The 11,422-nt window shown below is 40.1% G+C and overlaps 1 non-coding gene across 1 annotated transcript; it reads left to right on the plus strand.

Moving 5' to 3' along the window:
- The first annotated feature begins 245 nt into the window (after positions 1–245).
- On the plus strand, positions 246–349 carry LOC148550691 (small nucleolar RNA R71). The gene has a single exon (XR_015893914.1). It is a non-coding gene; the product is annotated as a small nucleolar RNA R71 (small nucleolar RNA).
- The last annotated feature ends 11,073 nt before the right edge of the window (positions 350–11,422 follow it).

Raw genomic sequence — 11,422 nt, forward strand, 5'->3', positions numbered from 1 at the left:
TTTCACAAATACTCTGAGTTAGAGTAGTAGTCTCTCTGCTAGAGGATACTTCTGCAACGGCTTTTGAACGGCCTTGCTTCTGTCTGTGGTTCCTAGTAGATTCAGCCAAGTCGCTGATCAATTGCCAAGCCTCATCAGTGGTCTTGTACTTCTTCATAGACCCATTGCTAGCACTTTCCAATGTGGTCTTATCTTGGGGCCTTATGCCCTGTGTGATATAGCTAAGTAACACTATCTTGTCAATCATGTGGTGGGGGCATGCTTCCAGAAGATTATTGAAGCGCTCCCAGTATTCAAAGAGAGTTTCATTGTCATCCTGAACAATTGTGGAAATGTCTTTCCTCAGCTTATCAGTAACTTCAGATGGAAAGAATTTCTCCAAAAACTCTTTTTTGAGTGTATCCCAGTTGGATACATTTGCTAGAGGTTGAGTGTAGTACCACTCCCTTGCTTTTCCCTCAAGAGAAAACGGAAAAGCTTTTAGCAGAATCGAAGTTTCATCTGTACCATCTCGCCTGACAGTAGAACAGGCTGCGTGGAAATCTCTCAGGTGCTTGATAGGCTCTTGCGCAGGTAGGCCATGAAACTTGGGCATCAAATTTAGCAGTGCGGTCTTTATTTCAAAACTGTAGCTACCGTTGGATGATGCGCTTGAAATGGTTGCATCGTAAAATCAGGAGCTCCTTCCTCCTGGATGGTAACTCTCCTAGCTGCCATGTCTTCTGCACGTAAAACAACCGAATCAGTAGAACGGGGGTTGGTTTCTTCCTCAAGTTCACTTTTAGATCCGCCCTCAGAGCGGACTAACCGACGCTGATCTCGCCTTATTCGTGAAATAGTCCTTTCAATTTCAGGATCGAATATTAGCAAGCGCGGATCAGGAAGTGAACGCGTCATTTGACGAAAGAAACATGTAGCTCATAGTAGCAAAATAAAATAAAATGCAAATAAATAAATTCTAATTAATAACTTTAGCACTCTATTGCAATTCCCCGGCAACGGCGCCAAAAATTGATGGGGTGCAGAAATTGGCAAATTAAAAATTGTTAAAATATTCACGTTGCAAGTATAGTTCTTAACTTGCCAGAAATCCGGTCATCAATTTAGAAAGGTGTCACAGAGAATTAAATTTTAAATTACTGGGAGTATGAATCCCAGGTCGTCTCCCAACGAGTTGCAGAAAAGTGTGCTATTTTATTAACCAGAAGTTTTCAAAGGAATGAGTTGAGTAAACAGGAAATTCAAATTGATGAAATTAAATAATATAAATAAAAGCCTTGACTGGGAGTTGATTAGTTGGAATCTCTATTATTGTTGGAATGCTTTCAAGATTAATTGAGAATTAATGGTTGTTCTGTTTAGTTATCCTTTACTAGGTAAAGGAAAGTCAAACAAGTTGGAATACTACGTCTATTCACGAGTTGCAACCCACTTAGTTCAAAGGGATTGGTGTTGGTGACTAGAGGGCAATCCAACAGTTAACCCAATTACAATTTCTCTTTCAATCCTTCCAACTCAAGAGTTCCTTTCAATCAACTCCCCATCAAGTGAGGGAACTACTCGCTCATTATAAATAATAAGTCCATAACATATGAAAGGGAATTAAAAGAAGACATGATAAATAGAATTCAAATTGATTAATTAGAAAATAAAAGTAACCTTTGTATTAAATAAGCATAAAAGTATCCCAATGGTGAAATTAAACAAAGCAAAGGACATGGAAGAATAGTACCCAGTAAAGAAAACGAATTAGAATGATGGAGTCTTGATGAGGTAATAACTCTTCTCAGTGTTCCAATGCAAAGAGCGAGTAAAGATTAAAATCCCAAAACTATGAATGTCTAGAGATAAAACCTAGAGGAGGAGTAAAACTAGATCTAAAAACTAAAACTGTGTAGAATGAATGTTGTTTCTGGTTTCTGCATGTTCTCTGGCTCTAGTCTGCTGTTCTGGGCCAAAAACTGGGTCAAAATACGGCCCGGTATTGCCCCCAGCGATTCTGCAAATTATGCAGATCGCGCATGTCACGCGATCGCGTCGCTCATGTAGACGCGTCATTCGCATTTTCCCTTTACCACACGGGAGCGTCATCCATGCGGCCGCGTCACTGCAATTTGCTCTCTTCTGCGCGGTCGCGTCGTCCATGCGGCCGCGTCACCTCTCGCTGGTTATCTCCTCAATTTCTTGTGTTCCTTCCATTTTTGCTAGCTTCCCTTTCAAATCTCCAACTCATTCATGCTCTATAAAGCCTGAAACACTTAACACACAGATCACGGTATCGAATGGAATAAAAGAGAATTAAAATGCATAATTAAAAATCTCTAGGAAGCAGTTTTCAATCATGTACTAATTCCAGGAAGGAAATATAAATGCATGCTAAATTAATGAATAAGTGGGTGAAGATCATGATAAAATCACACAATTAAACACAATATAAACCATAAAATAGTGGTTTATCAATGACAGTCCCTTGAAAATGAATCAAAAGAAAAAAAAAGAAAAAGCCAAGAATTGGCAAAGAAACAAACAATAAGGCTAGACACCAATAGCTTGGACCCTAGGACACATGCCTGTGGTGTTTTTGTACTAGGATATGCTTGGACAAGTAAGTTCTAAGGAGTATTTCAAAACTTGGCCACTTAGATCAACTGATTTAGGATTGCCAACTGAAAGTCCACAATAAAGAGCAACCTAGCTACAAAACATTTAGTAATCCAAAGAGATGCTGGGCATCAATGATCCTAGGAAGAAAATGTGAGCCATGTGTCTGTGGTGAAGAAATGTTGAGCAAAACTAAGCCAAAGGCTGCTGCAACATTTACCACCAAGCCTTCAATAAACAATAAGCTCTAAGCAAAAATAAAGAAGGAAAACTAGCAAGGGATTAAGCAAAAAGTAAAGCATTATAGCAGCAACCTTAGTGCACCTTTGAGGAAACATATCTTAGGTAACAACAAATAATAAATGAGTTACCATTGTCTGCATAAAACCCCATGAACCAAGTTCAACTATCTGCTAAATAAGAACATGCATACTTCTCTGTTTCATTTCATTTTTTCTTATGATTAGTGCTTGCTTGGGGACAAGCAAGTTTTAAGTTTGGTGTTGTGATGACAAGTCATATTATGCTAGCTTTTCAAGCAATTTTCATTTGTTTCATTAAGTTTTATGCACTTTCTTGCATTGTAAGTAAGTAATTTGGAGTGGAATTACATGGTTTTGTTGAATTAATCAACCACCCTTTAATTAATACAAATTCATGAGGTTTAAGCAAAAATTTATTGAATTATGAATGAACTTTAAACCTTGTGAATTTGGTGATACTTTGATTGGTTGTTTTGATTACTTGTAGGTGAAGAAAAAAAAAAAAAGAAAAGCGTGGCCTAAGGAGCATGCCCAAAGGAAACAAAAAGCGTAGCCAAAGGAGAAGAAAAAGCGTGGCATCATTAAGAAAGAAGGAAAGCTAGGTTGGGAGAGTGAACCGAACTTCACAAGGAAAAAGGGAGAAAGCAAGGCACAAAGCTCAGTTCACTTAGTTAACTGAGCATCAAAGAAAGCAAGGCAAGGACATAAAGCTCAGTTCACTAAGTGAGCTTTATCGGGGGTTCTCCAAAATTAATTCAAGACACAATTCCAAGGAATGAAGCCACAAGGTCTCGAACTCATGACCCAAGGGAAGCAAGGAACGCTCCTTGCAAGGAAAACAAGAAGAATTGGCCAAAAAGCCTTCTCCAAGGTTCGAACAAGGAACCTCACGCTACCAAGCTTGCAAGGGAAATAAGCCAAAATGATTTGGCAAGGATTCGAACCTGGGAGCTCCATGGAGAACAAGGAAGGAGTGCTCCACTCTTCCAAGGAAATCAACATCAATTTGCTTCCACCAAGAGTCAAACTTGGGAGCATGAAGCCCAAAGCAAAGCGCTACAATGGGGAGCTCAGTTGGCTTTCCCAACTGAGCGCTACTCTCCCCCACTCCCCACACATTGGCACGCTAGGAAGCACACCAAGGAGGGAATCAAGTGCACAATTTGACACGGCTAGGAGGCTGGGACACGCACAATTTGACGCACCAAGGCAAGACATAGAGCTCAATTCAATTTTCCAACTGAGCTCTAGTGAAGTGCAACACGGACAAGGGGCTGGCGCACAAATTGGGCAAGCAAAAGACAAGTTTGGGCGCTCAGTTTGGTTTTCCAACTGAGCCGTGCCCTGGGAGTGCACCATGACTCAATTTTGAGTCCAAAAATGAAATAAATCCAATTCTTCACAAAATTAAAAAGCCCACTCTAAATTCTAAAATCCAAAAATAGGAAGTGTATAAATAGAAGGTAGTTTGAGTTAGAGAAAACCTTCTTTTTCATTTTTTTAACTTTTTGCTTACTTTTGAATTTTGAATTTTTGCTAGCTTTGGGAACTTGGAAATTGGGAAGGAGAATTGATCTCTCTTCTTCTTTGTTCTTGTTCCTGCATTTTCTACTCTTTGTTTGGAATTTTGGGTGGAGAATTGAAGAAATTCTATTTCAATCTCACCTTAAATTTTCTTTCTGTTTATTTTACTGCATAATTAAAGAAATTGTGATTTGGATCTACGTTTCTCTACTGTCTTCATCTTTGCTTCTTCTGCAAGCTGTCTCTTATTTTTCTTCAATCATTCTCTTGTTGGATCAAGGAAGGACTTGAGATCTAGACTTGTTTTCTAGTCTCCTTCGCCCTGAGATCTCCAACTTCCATTTTGCTATTACAATTTAACTGCATTTTGTTTCCTGTTTAGTTTCTGAAGAAATTCTTCATTTCCTGTTTAGATCTGCTACATCTAAATTCACTTTCTACTGCTTTATTAATTGCTTGTTTAATTTCTGCAAATTCCAGTGCCCAAGCCCTTTTGCAATTCAAGCCATTTACGTTTCTTGCAATTTAAGTTTCAGTTATTTACATTTCTTGCAATCTAAGTTTCTGCAATTTACATTACTTGCACTTTAAGATTCAGTTCTTTTAATTCTTTTGCACTTTAATTTCTTGTCAATTATCCCTCTCCCTTTAAATTTCATGCAATTTAGCTTCTGTTGGATACAAATCACTCAAATCAACACTTATTTTCTTGACTAAATCAATCACCTAATTAAAATTGCTCAATCCTTCAATCCATGTGGGATCGACCTCACTCATGTGAGTTATTATTACTTGATGTGACCCAGTACACTTGCCGGTGAGTTTTGTGTTGGATCGTTTTCCACACATCAACATACATACACACACACACATAGATAATAAGAGTAGAGGGTCAAGGATACAAAATATTCAAGCTCCAAGTTCAACCTGCAAAACTAAGGCTGAATTGGAGAATACATATATGTATATATACAAACCAAGTCCCAAAATACTCAAAAAAGAATCCTAGTTCTCCATATAACCTTAATGAGGCACAAGAGCTAAACAGAATAAGGAGAAGTCTGCACAATACATACATACATATATATATATATATATATATATATTCAAAGTAATCCCAAAAGGTAAAGTCCCAACTCCGCTGTGACAAGAACTCTAGATGCCTAACGAAGTGCCTCTTGACCTGCATTTGACAAATACAAATATCCATATGGAATGAGAACCGGGGGTTCTTAGCATGGTAAAGGTGCCACATACATATGATATAAGGTCCCAAGAAAGCCAAGGCAATCCTACAACTTTGACACTCATATTATAAAATTTAACGAATTAAAATGGAAACCAAAAACAAGGTGGTTCTCTAAGGTTCTTAAACTTAACCAAACTCTAACTAAACCCCTCTAAAATCCTTCTCCTTCGTCCAAAATCCTCCTGAATACCAATAGAGTCATACAGACAAACAAAACAGACAAAGGCAAAAACAATTAGAGTACAATTAATGCAAGTAACAAGTATGACAAATAGCATATTGATTCACATAGGCAAACTCAATTAATGCACAAGCAAACAAAACAAGCATATGCATTTGATGTATGCTTGTCCTATGGCTGATGAGTCTCATCTATCGGTTATAAAGCCAACTTGACATGTTCAGCTACTAAACCCTAGACAATGCCCTGTGCCCTCATCCCCAAGAGTCTATGCATAGCTTTTTCTCATTCTTAATTAATTTTAGCTCATTGGGCGAATTTCCGGGGTGTTAAAGTGCCCAGCCACATGTTGCGACATAAGGTCAACATAGTATCAGTCTCGACCTGGAGCACGTAGTGGCAAGCCACTGCATTTATCCGGAAAAACTCGTATCTCAAATAAAAGTAGTGCATAAGCCTCATTTAGGGGTGTTCATGGTTCAAATTTTTCATAAACTGAACTGAAACTGCACTAAACCATTTTAAATGGTTTAGAAACTGAACCAAACTACTTTGTCAAATAAGAAACTGGTTTTAAACCAGTTTACAATACAGTGCACCAGTTTAAACCAGTTCATAAAAATAAAACTAGTTTTAATAGAAAAAACCAGTTTAAACAGGTTTATAGGTTAAAACTAGTTTTAACTTTTAACATATACAAAATTAGTTTTTACATTTTCTCTCTCTCTCTCTCTCTCTCCTTCTCTCCCTCTCTCTCTCTCTCTCTCTCAATCTCCCTCTCTCTCCCCCCTCCCTCTCCCTCTCCCCCTATCCCTCTCTCTCTCTCTCCCTTCTCTCTCTCTCTCTCTCTCTCTCTCTCTCTCTCTCTCTTTCTTCTTGTCTCCCTCTCTCGCCCTCCTTTCTCTCTCTCCCACACTCTCTCTCTTTTTCTCCCTCTCTCTCCCCCTCCTCTCTCTATCTCCCTTCTCTCCCTTTCTCTCTTTCCCCTCTTTCTCTCTCTCTTCTTTTCTCCCTTCTCTCCCTCCTCTCTCTCTTTTCCTTTTCTCTCTCTTTCTCTCTCTCTCTCTCTCTCTCTCTCTCCCTCTTCCCCTCTTTCTCCCCTCCCCTTTCTTTATCTTTCTCTCTCTCCCCCTCCTCTCTCCCTCCCTCTCTCTCTCCCCCTTCTCTCTCTCTCTATCCCTTTCTCTCATTCTCTCTCTCCCCTATCACTCTTCCTCTCTCTCTCTCTCCCTCTTCTCTTTTTCTCTCCCCCTCCTCTCTCTCCTTCTCTCTCTCTCTCTATTAACATATATAAAATTAGATTTTATATTCTCTTTCTTACCCCCTCTCTCTCCCTCTCTCTTTCTCTCCGTCTCTCTCCCTCTTTTTCTCTCTCTCCCTCTTTTCTCTTTTCTTCCCCTCTTCCTCTCTTTCTCCTCTTCTCTCCCTCTCTCTCCCTCTTTTCTCTCTCTCTTTCTCTCTCTCTCTCTCTCACTCACTCTTCTTCTTCTCTCTCTCCCCCTATTTCTCCCTTTCCCCTCTCTTTGTCTTCCTCTCTCTCTCTCTCTCTCTCTCTCTCTCCTTTTTCCTTTTCCTTTTCTCTTTCTCTCCCTCTTTCTTCCCCTCTTCTCTCTCTCCCCTGCCCCTCTTTCTCCCCCTCCCCTTTCTTTTTCTCTCCCTTTTCTCTCTCTATCCCTTTCTCTCACTCTCTCTCCTATCCCTCTTCCTCTCTATCTCTCTCCCTCTCTCTCCTTCCCTCTTCCCCTCCCCTCTCTCTCTCTTCCTCTGTCTTTCTCTCTATCTCCCTCACTTTCTCTCCCTCTCTCTCTTCCTTTCTCTTTCTTTTGTGCTCTTTCTCCCCCTCCCTTCTCTCTCTTTCTCTCTCCTCCTCATCTCTTTCTCTTTTTTTATCTCTCCTTCTTCCCTCTTTTTTTCTCTTTTCTCTCTCCCTCCTTCTCTCTCTTGTTTTGGAGAAAAGAGGGAGAGAGAGAGAGAAGAGGGATATAGAGTGAGAGAAGGTTGAGAGAAAAAGAGAAAAGAGAGAAAGGAAGGGAAGAAAGAGGAGAAAGAGAGAGAGGAGGGAGAAGAAAGAGAGAGAAAGAAGTGAAGGGAGAGAAATAGGAGAGCAAAAGAGAAAAAAGGGAAAAAAAGAGAGAGAAAGAGGAAGAGAGAAGGGAGGGAGAGAGAGAGGAGGGAGATGAGAGAGAGAAAAAATGGGAGAGAGAGAAAGAAGGGGGAAAGGAGGGAGAGAGAGAGAGAGAAGGGGGAAGGGAGTGAGGGAGAGGGGAGAAAAAGGAAAGAGAGGGAGAGAGAGTGAGAGTGAGAGAAAATGGAGAGAGATAGGAGGGGAAGAAAGAGGAGAAGGAGAGAGAGAGGAGGGAGAGGAGAGAGAGAGAGATAAAGAAAAGGGGAGAGCGAGGAAAAGGAGGGAGAGAGAGAGGAAGAGAGAGAGAGAGAGAGAGAGAGAGAGAAGGGGGAAGGGAGGGGGAGCGAGAGAAAGGGGAGAAAAAGGAAAGAGAGGGAGAGAGAGGAGAGAAAATGGAGAGAGAGAGGGAGAGGAAATGGAGAGAGAGAGGAGGGAAAGAAAGAGGAGAGGGAGAGAGAGAGAGAGAGAGAGAGAGAGAGAGAGAGAGAAAGAGGGGATAGAGAGAGGAGGGAGGGAGAGGAGAGAGAGAAAGAAAAGGGGAGAGCGAGGAAAATGAGGGAGAGAGAGAGAAGAAGAAGAGAGAAGGGAGGAGAAAGAGAGGAAGGAAGGGGGAGAGAGAGAGGGAGAGGAGGGAAAGGAGAGAGAGAGAGAGAGAGAGGGAGGGAGGGAGAGAGACAGACGAAGAGAGATGGGAGGGAGAGAGAGAGGAGGGAGAGGAGAGAGAGAAAGAAAGGGGAAGAGAGAGGGAAATGAGGGAGAGAGAGGAGAGGGAGAAAGAGGAGGAGAGAGAGAGAGGGAAAGGAGAGAGAGAATGGGGAGAGAGGAAAAGGAGAGAGAGAGAGAGAGAGAGAGAGAGAGAAGGGAGAGAAGGAAGAAAGGGAAAAGAGAGAGAAGGGAGAGAGGAGGAGAGAGAGAGAGGAAGGGGAGAGAGAGAGTGAAGGGAGAGAGAGAGAGAGAAAGAGTATGTAAAAACTAATTTTAGAGTTTAAATAAAACCAGTTTTAATTTAGTTTAAAACTAAACTGAACCATAAAAACTGGTTTTTAATAAACTGGTTTTCATAAAAACTATGGTTTCAGTTCAGTTTCAATTCAGTTCAGTGAAACTAATTTTTTTGCACACCCCTAGCCACATTATCATTCATATTCATTCATACTCAGTCAAAATCATTCATTAGGGCCATATTTATTATATATACATCATATTTATGCACTTCCCCTTCAAAATTCGTCATGTCTCAAGCATTTTTCACCTCCAAGTTATCCCCTTTTCATAGCTTAATCCGTTCACTATACTTCAAACTAATATTTAAGGTCTAAAATAGTAAAAATAGAGGTTTAGAGGTTTAAAATCACAGTAAAGTCCAGAAATGTGATTTTTATTTAAAAACTAATAAAAATATACTAAAAACTAACTAAATCATACTAAAAACTATCTAAAAACAATGCCAAAAAGCGTATAAATTATCCGCTCATCACAACACCAAACTTAAATTGTTGCTTGTCCCCAAGCAACTGAAAATCAAATAGTATAAAAAGAAGAGAATATACTATAAATTCCAAAATATCAATGAAACTTAGCTCCAATCAGATGAGCGGGACTAGTAGCTTTTTGCCTCTGAATAGTTTTGGCATCTCACTTTATCCCTTGAAGTTCAGAATGATTGGCATCTATAGGAACTCAGAATTCAGATAGTGTTATTGATTCTCCTAGTTCAGTATGTTGATTCTTGAACACAGCTACTTTATGAGTCTTGGCCGTGGCCTTAAGCACTTTGTTTTCCAGTATTACCACCGGATACATAAATGCCACAGACACATAACTGGGTGAACCTTTTCAGATTGTGACTCAGCTTTGCTAGAGTCTCCAATTAGAGGTGTCCAGGGTTCTTAAGCATACTCTTCTTTTTGCTTTGGACCTCGACTTTAACCGCTCAGTCTCAAGTTTTCACTTGACACCTTCACGCCACAAGCACATGGTTAGGGACAGCTTGGTTTAGCCGCTTAGGCCAGGATTTTATTCCTTTAGGCCCTCCTATCCATTAATGCTCAAAGCCTTGGATCCTTTTTACCCTTGCCTTTTGGTTTTAAGGGCTATTGGCTTTTTTCTCTTGCCTTTTGGTTTAAAGAGCTTTTGGCTTTTTCTGCTTGCTTTTTCTTTTTCTTTCTCTTTTTTTTTTGCCATTTTTCTTTTCTTTTTTTTTTTCGCAAGCTTTTGTATTCACTGCTTTTTCTTGCTTCAAGAATCAATTTTATGATTTTTCAGATTATCAATAACATTTCTCCTTTTCATCATTCTTTCAAGAGCCAACATATTTAACATTCATAAACAACAATATCAAAAGACATATGCACTGTTCAAGCATTCATTCAGAAAATAAAAAGTATTGTCACCACATCAAAATAATTAAACTAATTTCAAGGATGAATTCGAAATTCATGTACTTCTTGTTCTTTTGTAATTAAAACATTTTTCATTTAAGTGAGGTGATGGATTCATAGGACATTCATAGCTTTAAGACATAGACACTTAAACACTAATGATCATATAATAAGACACAAACATAAACATAAATCATAGTAAACGAAAAACAGGAAAATAAGAACAAGGAGATTAAGGAACAGGTCCACCTTAGTGAGGGTGGCGTCTTCCTCTTCTTGAAGAACCAATGGTGCTCTTGAGCTCCTCTATGTCTCTTCCTTGTCTTTGTTGCTCCTCCCTCATAACTCTTTGATCTTCTCTAATCTCATGGAGAATGATGGAGTGCTCTTGGTGTTCCATCCTTAGTTATCCCATGTTGGAACTTAATTCTCCTAGGGAGGTGTTGATTTTCTCCCAATAGTTCTGTGGAGGGAAGTACATCCCTTGAGGCATCTCAGGGATTTCATGGTCAGAAATTTCCTCATGCTCTTGTTGAGGTCCATGATCTCTTGTTTGCTCCATCCTTTTCTTAGTGATGGGCTTGTGAGATGAATCTCTCCATCTCCCATGACTCAGAGGTGGAAGCTTTTGCCTTTCCTTTCCTCTTTTTAGAGGTTTCTCCGGCCTTAGGTGCCATAAATGGTTATGGAAAAATAAAAAGCAATGCTTTTACCACACCAAACGTAAAGTGTTTGCTCGTCCTTGAGCAAAAGGAGAAGAGAAAGTAGTAGAAGAAGAAGAAATGGAGGAGATGGAGGAAGGTGTGTGGTTCGGCCATGTGTGGGTGGATTTGGGAGGGAGATGGTTTGAATGGTATTTGGGGAAGAGAGTTATGAAAAGGTGTGAAGAGGAGAGAAGAAGAGGTGGGGTAGGTGGGGATCCTGTGGGGTCCACAGATCTAGTGGGGTCAAGGACTTAGCATCCCTGCTCCAATTAGGCGTGCAAAATGCCCTTAGAATGCATTTCTGGCGTTAAACGCCAGCTTGCTGCTTGTTTCTGGTGTTTAACGCCAATTCCATGCTCTGTTTTGGTGTTAAACGCCAGTTCTGGTGCTTGTT

This window comes from Arachis ipaensis, chromosome B7 (assembly GCF_059453495.1).
Source record: "Arachis ipaensis isolate K30076 ecotype BB chromosome B7, ASM5945349v1, whole genome shotgun sequence".
Classification (NCBI taxonomy): Eukaryota; Viridiplantae; Streptophyta; class Magnoliopsida; order Fabales; family Fabaceae; genus Arachis; species Arachis ipaensis.